This window comes from Mytilus galloprovincialis, chromosome 14 (genome assembly GCF_965363235.1).
Source record: "Mytilus galloprovincialis chromosome 14, xbMytGall1.hap1.1, whole genome shotgun sequence".
Classification (NCBI taxonomy): domain Eukaryota; kingdom Metazoa; phylum Mollusca; class Bivalvia; order Mytilida; family Mytilidae; genus Mytilus; species Mytilus galloprovincialis.
The window spans coordinates 62820962-62829684 of NC_134851.1; the positions used below are offsets into that span (position 1 = coordinate 62820962).

Consider the following 8723-nt stretch of genomic DNA (forward strand, 5'->3'; position numbering starts at 1 on the left):
CTATGTAACAAGTGTGTGTCTGATATTAGATTTATATTTTCGGGATTTTTCCCGAAATGTGAAAAGAAATTATTAGTCATGAGGTCTAGCATATACATTTGAATTTTCGGGATAAATCCCGAAATATTTGAAGACATCTGTGTTATACATGTTGTACTTAGTTTATTTTTTGTCGGGATATTTCCCGAAATGCGTTTCAGATCTGTTTGTTAAAATGCTCTGCCAACATATATGTAATAAATAATAATGTTGAGAATGATTTCGGGACATTTCCCGAATAATTTGTTGTCACATACATCTTTACTACAACAATTTTGAAACTTTCATATATTTTGGGAAATTTCCTGAACAATTAATGTAAATTTTATCAATTATAAGAATAAAAACATGGAATGTTGTAAAAAATGTGTGTTTCTTTATGAAATCTTCATTCAATTTATGGTAAACATTGAAAAAGATTATAAAAAGGAATAAAATGGATTTTACTCTTTTAAAATAGAGTCTGTTATATGTGTTTTAAAATAGACATTCACGTAATAGTTTTAAATTGAAGGAACAAAAGGATAACCCAATTCTCTTTAAGACAAATGATAAATAAAATTGGTATATAATTGAAAGTTGATAGTGATCCTATGTACCTTAAATACGATCGTATTGTTCATACAAACAATTGTTGTTATATGGTAAGATTCGTCTGATACTTTATAATATTTCATGTTTGTGTTGTCATTCAGACATTTAACGGGACGACAACTTGGTGTTAATATCAGCACAAACTAGTTGATAAAATTAGTAAACAACCAAACTCTAGCTACAGTTGATGCTTACCACACGATGAATTATGCGCGAGAAATATTAGATTGATCGATCGAATCTGTAATAGATTTCATAAATGTTTAAATGAAGCTGACATTTTTTCTATGATATCGTCATGTTCGTGTTGGTCAAAGTTATGGTATGAAGCGACGATGTTAATGACTATACAATATTTGTTTTATTCATTTTTTAAGGTCGACACAAAATCTTTTAACACTATTCATATAACATCTACCAATCCCACTCATCAAGTGTCTTGCTATATAAATTGTTTTTTTTCTGAATTAACGTGCCATTGTTTTTTGCTTTGCTCTTATCAAATATACGTTTAGCGGCATTTGGAAGTAAATTGTTCAAGAGGCACGTAAATACTACAAAGAAAAAGAAGAACACAAAAATACAGCCGTTACATCCAAAACTTTCTAGTACTGCGTTTCTAGTGAAACAAAATGTAAAAAAAGGAAAAGCCGAGTAGAATTTAAATGAAACGTTGTTGTTTTTTAATTTAATTTCAGGGCTTCAAAACAAGATAATCTTTTCAATTAATGGTTCAATCAAAGAAAGAAACTTGCTTAATGGAGTAGTATCAACTTTATTATCGAATCTACAGAGTAATATATATTCGTTAGACTATGATTATAAAACTGGATATGTGTTTTTCCCAAGGCATAATAAAAACGACATTCTAAGGTAATCACTTAAAACTTAAAATCTTGAAATTGAAATATGGATATAAAAAGATGTTGTATAAGTGCCAATTACCGTACGGTTACCTATAGTTGTTAATTTTTTGTCATTTTGGTTTCTTGTGGAAACTTTTCTCATTGGCAATCATACCATATCTTCCTATTTATATATACATAATAGGTCAAGGTACGACCTTTAACACTGAGCCTAGGCTCACGCCGAACAATAATACATAAAGTACCTCAGAAATTACTAGTGCAAAACCATACAAACGGGAAAACAAACGGTCTTATCTTTATAAAATATGAAAAACGAGAAACACTTATGAACCATATAAACAGACGATATGCATATGTATGCCAAATCTTTCAGTAAATTCGGTAAACGTGGACGCGACCGTAGATACGACATTATTAACATATTTGTATATGTTATCATCAGTGAAACAGATATTCCATGATCTTGATTACGGAAACAAAACTTAAATCTTACGAAGGGATAATTTTAACGTCAGCACTTGTGACTCCTTGTTTATGTATATTACTTTTTAACTTCTCTGTAACCTTTGTACTTGCATGGTTTTATGAGAATAAACTATGTATCTCTCTATCAAGAAAATAATGATACGAAACAAAAATCCTGAAAATTCGTATCAAATGATAGAAATATCAGCTGTATGCGTGCGCAGCAAGAATGTTTTTAAATATAAATAGTAACTTCTGTGTGATTTTACAGTGTTGTGTTATGCTCCGTTATTTTCAGTGAATTCCTCTTCAACTGATTTTAATAAAATATCTTGTATTGATCGTCAATAAATCAAACCAATGGTCTTATATTAAAAAAAAATCGGTGAAATCGTAAGATATTTTGGAGGAACTATATTAGAACTATAACTTAGAATGAACAGCAACAACTTTTAAATGTAAGTACATACATGTAAGGTGTTATATGGGATTTGCAAATATGAAACATTTGTTTTGAGAGAGAGAAAAACTTCAATAAAAAAGAGAAGTTAACATATCTATGAAAGATCCATTTTTGTACGACGATATTATATCCTCAAAATACTGATAATGTAGAAAAAACAAGTGTCCATTCATATTGTTATGTTAAGTTGATATTTTTTTTTTTTTTTTTTGCATTATCCATGTTATCTTTTTTCATATGCATTGTTTACATGGGAACAACACACCTTGGTTTCATTTTTCTTGCTTATCCACTATGTCTTGGTGAATTGGTCATGGTTTTGTTCAATAGTATCAGCTCTGATAAGATGGGCGAATGATACCAGAGGACATATAAACTCATAGATAAAAATAATTAACTGACTACGACATGCATGGCTATAAAAGACAAAGACAAACGGACAAACAATAGTACACAAAACAAAACAATAAACAACACTAACCCCACCAAAACCCTCGGGTTGATGTCAGTTGCTTCGGAAGGGTTAACAGACCCTGGTCTACATGTGCATGATATGGCACTGGTCGTGTTGCTGATTTTATTTCAAACCCTGCAAGCAGTCGAATTTCGTAGGTCACATTCGTGCAAAGGGATCGAGGTTGTACATGTAGTTACGATATCGAGAAAATTTCCGATATTATCTGTGAAATGAGTATACCATTACTTTCAACCAACTCATGATGTCGTCCGTAAAATTTATGAACGGACAATTTCAACAACATATTTTGTAACTCTTGGTTTAATATATTCCTTGTGAGCAGCAACCCTCTATGAAGAAAATACACGACCGGGAATATTGTACCGATTGGGAAATATATAAACTCCGTATACAGGCGCTTGTGTTGTATGTTTTCTTTTTTTTTTGGCAATAACTTGCGGTATTTCAAGAAGGAAATCACGAAAAGCGCTTCAAACGCACGGATTATATCTATTTTTATACAAAAATATTATTTACTTTTCATAGATTTCGTTATCCATCAGAAACAGCTTAAAGCACACAATTCGTAGCAGCTGCCAGGGAACCAATAGCTCTGGTTATTGACCCGTTATTGAATCATGTGTATTGGACAGAAATATACCAACAAAAGATATATAGATGTGATTTTGATGGGACAAATAAGATATCAATTCTTCAAGATGATCAACTTTATGCTATTACATTAGATTATGTAAACAGGTATGTATTAACAGCAAAAACTATCCTTTTCCAGATATTGATGTTTATGTTTTTTTTTACACGAGAAGTCTTCACAAAACAAAACTTCTAAAGGGACGATTCTTTATTTTTTTATGGAGGTGTTGCTCATCTGGCACCGTATAACGGTAATTATACATCACTACGTGTTCACTATACTCGTGTCTGAGGTGACGATTTGAATTTGAATGAGGTACCCACGTGATATTAACTTCATGATGACGAATAAAATGGAAATAAATCGACGTAATACACATTTTTTGTAAAAGAATTAACCGAGTCCATGTGATGGAAGCCAAGCGACAACATGTTCCTTTTAAGGAATACGCCACCATCCAATTTGATGTCGACTAACATTCATAACTCTTTCATTCCTTTTTACTGTAATTGTAATTGCAGCTGGCTGTATTATAGTACAAAAACAAACAAAATAAGAAGATATAGATTAACTAGTGGTGAAAAGCAGACAGTCAAAGAGTCGGTAGATGTAACTGGTTTGGGTATAGGTATGTACACGCAATGGTTTGTGTTAAAAGAATAAGACGACATGGGTATAACATGTGTGGTTCCGATGACCGATAACTTCGATTTAAAAAGAGAACTCTGGAAATTGTGGGTAGATATGGATGATTAAGTTGAAAAACTTTCTGTCATTATTAAGCTTACTGGGCCCGACGGTTTCCATGTGAGCTCATGCCATCATTTGGCGTCCGTTGTCGTCTGTCATCTGTCGTCATCGTCGTCTGTTTATCAGACCTGAAATGTATAGACAAAATGTTGGGTTGCTGCCACATATATATGTTAATTCAGAAGAAATTATCCAGTTTTTGGTTATTATCTTAAATGTTTTTGAAGATCAAGATAAATTGCAAACAGCAACAATCTTTAGCAAAGTACATTGTAAGTTCTACAAAAAGGTGAAAATTACCAAAATAGTCAATTGATCTCTTAAGAAGTCATTGCCATTTAAAAACAATTTAATACAATTTGTTCAACATATTTGCTTACATTAAAAATCTTCTCCTCTGAAACTTAATCAACAACTATCAACAAACATGACCACTGTTGCTAAAACAAGAACATAAGGGTCAGATGTAGCTTTTGGCTTATGTCTCATAAACTATAGCAGTTAGAGCATATGTGAAAGGGATTTAAAGTAATGAGTAGGTAAATATATCTATTTTATGAAATGTCCAGTCCAATTGGATAATTTATAGTTCGACTACTGTTAAGAGTTAGTTTTTTAGGAAATTTCACAGTTTTTTTATTACTTAATTTAATTTTGTGCAGAGTTATGGTCCTTTGACTTAAAAAATCACGAAAATAATAAGTTTTCCACACTTTTTTCACTCTTGAAGATATTAATTTGATAATTGGTATATAGTTTTAACTTAACAAGTTACAGTTCAAGTTCAAGTTATGATCCTTGGATTTAGTAAAACCTCGAAAAGAATATATAACAATGTATTATGAACATGTAACGAAAAAAGAGTATAGAGGTGTTATGTTACCATTCGTTTGATAACTGAAATTAATTCACGTTTATGGAAGGTATGGCCTAACCCTAGTACTATAATCTCGTTCGAAAGTACATTTCCATTTGATTAGGGACTTTCCGTTTTGAATTTTTCTCAGAGTTCAGTATGTTTACGATTTTACTTTCTCCTTAAGCAAGTATTTATGAATTGGGAGCAAATAATGTTAAACAATAACAGTTGAGCTATAATTCAAGTTTCTATTCTCTAACAAAAGAGAATTTTCCATAAAACTTAGAAGGTCAAAATGACAATGATAATATAAAAAGCGAGAAATAGCCAAAAGTCATTGAAAGCATTCTAACATATTACAAAGTTCCTATTGATGTACAACTCTTTGAATCTTAGCTATCATAAAATATGCTTTAAATCAAATTTTGGGTATTCCTATTTTTGGTAGAACTAGTAGTTTTTAAGTAGATATCTATTATTAAGTTATAATTTTCAGTTTTGTAGTATCATTCAATAGGAATCCTAAATTAACATTTAAACACTATTCAATCAACAATGTCATTATTATTATACGTATAACTAGTACTATGTGTGTAGTTTTATCATTGTGTTATGTATTACATGTAATTACCACTAAACTTTGCAATTAATCGTTCGTAAAATGAGAAGCAATAAGTGTGTTTATTATATTTCAATTTCATCATGATAATAACGGCATTTGTTAGTCTTGTACATGTTGTATGCTTTTTAGTTTTAGTTTCTTGTTTATTATTCGTTTTAGAATGACGTCCATTTAGATTGACGTCCATTATTACTGAACTTGTATACATAATTATTTAGGGGCAAGCTGAAGGACGCCTTTGTATGAGGGAGTTTCTCGCTGCATTGAAGACCAATTGGTGGCCTTCGGTTGTTGTCAGCTCTATAGTCGGGTTGTTGTCTGTCTCTTTGACACATTCCCCATTTTCATTCTCAATTTTATGAATGTCATGTAACACCTGTTGAAATATTCAACTATCAAAACTGATGTTAGTGATTCCAAGAACACCATTGCTATTTCAGATGCTTATAAGAATCGTTTGTATTGGATGGAATATCAAAGAGGGGATTTGGAATCTTCTGAACTCAATGGAACAAATTCTATCAAAGTTGTCAGCACGAATAAAACCAGAACAGACATAGGCATTTATGTTTATGGTAGCAAAATATATTGCTCAAATGGTAATCAAATATTAAAGGTCACAGTATCACCAATTACAATGGCAGAGGTCATACACACAGATACAGCTGGAATTAATAGTGTACTTTTTTATTATGGTAAGAATAAAGGTATTGGAAAAAAGGTTAAAATAAGTTATCTGACATATTTGTATAATGTTTATATTTGTCGATCGATCAAAACAAAATCACATTAACCGATACCACTTTTTTTTCTGCACGAAATTCAATTTCACTAATTGCAAATGAAAAACGTAACATCTATCAACATACTTCGGGTTTAAAAAAAACTCTATGCTAAACCTTTAACAGGTTGAAAATTAAGTCGATATAAAAGACCTTCAAAATAGACCAAAATCATCTGTTATTTCGTATTTGAATGTTCACAAATTCATTAAAGAATGATACATATAGATGTTTGCATGCATTTGTCGATATCTATCTAGACAATAAAATAAATATTTGACTGATAAGACTACCAGTCCCATAAGCCAAATAGGTTTAAAATATGTGGAAATGTTTTAACGAATGAATTCATAAATGGTTGGCTATATCTTTTAATTTGATGATATGAAATTCAATCTGTGTAAATAGTAATTTGTCATATGCATACCCACAATGTATGTTGCCCCTATATTAGGATAGATATGTTAAAATAATGTTTGCTTCACGTGTTTGAATTATTGACCTAAATATATAATGCATATATTATATTTATATTATTTATAAAATTTTATCTGCAACTTGTATCTGTCGTTAGCTAACAATGATAACCTTTTTTGTTTGTGTCTATGAATCAATAGTGGGTAATAGTTATGTACTGCTTGTGTTATGCAATTATATGGTCAACATTATCTCATAACTATTAATTCGCATTAAATTAAAAAAAAATGTAAATGTTAACTTACACTAGTACAATGTATCTAGCTTTATGTATGCACTTTTGTTTTGACCAATTTTCATGGAATGAGGAAACCTTACATCTTCGTGGATATCTAATTCGTTGTAAATGGTAAGTCTGCATACATATATATGGAAAATTGTAGTGCGTTAAACATATAAATTCGGGGTTCCTATGTTTCAATTAAATCAACGAAATTGTTATACAACCAATATCAATGGTAACGGATGTCTATGAATATGAAAGAGCCGTCATTTATTCACGGACATCAGGGGTTGAAGTCATAAAACTTTGCTCAGTGCTCGAAGCACAACAATCATGCTCCAAGCCTAAAATCGAGCATTTTGATTGGTTAATTTTGGAGTATGAGTACAAATAAAAATTAAGGTGAAAGTTTTATGACTTCAAGACCATATATGAGTTATCAATGAACAAAACAACCCAGCCAACCTAATAGTGCAACCGAATAAACAAACGCTACTTTGTATACCTACACGGTCAAGTGAATCAATTTCCAGTGATAAAGGGAAACAATAATAAAAAAAAATAGACTGCAGATCTCTGTTCTTTCGAAAATCTAATTTCGAGGACATTGACAATGAACATTAGTGACATGTATCAAAATAGTTAAGATGTTTTCTAGATACTTAATTACAAGTTAACAAAATATACACTCCATGAAGAAATGGTTTTTAAATCAATGAACGTCATCTTATGAATTATTGATATTTGATTATACATAATTTTAAATTTGAACATGTTTATATAATGATTTTAAACAAACATATGTTTTATTAATTTGATATAATCATGATTCCTTTTTCCTTAAGGACATGAGTAAAATTAATGTATATATATATATATATATATATCAATTATTGGCGTAAAAGTCAGCATTTCGTGCGTAAAAATGACCACCAAAGTAGGCACGGGGTTTAACTATGCATTTCCCTGCATACTTAAACTGTAGCGATATATTTCTCTATGAAAAACTTATTTGTTCATTGAATTACGGTATTATTTTTAAAGGCTTTTACGTTATCTTCCACATGCACCAAAAATTAGCTCAATTGCCTTTATTTTCGTGAAATGCCGACACTTCGAAATTTCAAAGCGTATATATGATGACCTATGCGCTTGCTTAAAACATATAACTTAAGAGTGCACGGTCTTTAATCATATATATCTCATTTAAACTGATATATATATTGCTTTTTATTTATGGAATAGATAAAGTGTAAAATACTTTAATTTTTGGTTAAATTATATAAAGACAACTTTCTTAGTTAAAAAGATATATTTAATAAACCGATATATACGCCTCGTTAAAAGGGTTTTTTTTTCTAGCAATGAATCTCACGTGATTAAATACGTCACATGTAATGTGAAGGACATTTGATATCATGTACAGTCTGTAGAAAATGAAAGTTATATATTTTGAGATTTACACTAT

At 30.6% G+C, this 8723-nt stretch overlaps 1 long non-coding RNA gene across 2 annotated transcripts in view; it reads left to right on the top strand.

Moving 5' to 3' along the window:
• The window catches only part of LOC143059076 (uncharacterized), a 33016-nt gene extending 25738 nt beyond the window's left edge, over positions 1 to 7278 (top strand). Inside the window, exons 2-5 of one of the 2 annotated variants that reach the window (XR_012973375.1) lie at positions 1332 to 1506; positions 3434 to 3646; positions 4064 to 4170; positions 5933 to 7278. This is a non-coding gene — a long non-coding RNA (uncharacterized LOC143059076). The remainder of the gene's footprint in view (positions 1 to 1331; positions 1507 to 3433; positions 3647 to 4063; positions 4171 to 5932) is intronic. The other variant, XR_012973374.1, reaches the window with a different exon arrangement.
• The last annotated feature ends 1445 nt before the right edge of the window (positions 7279 to 8723 follow it).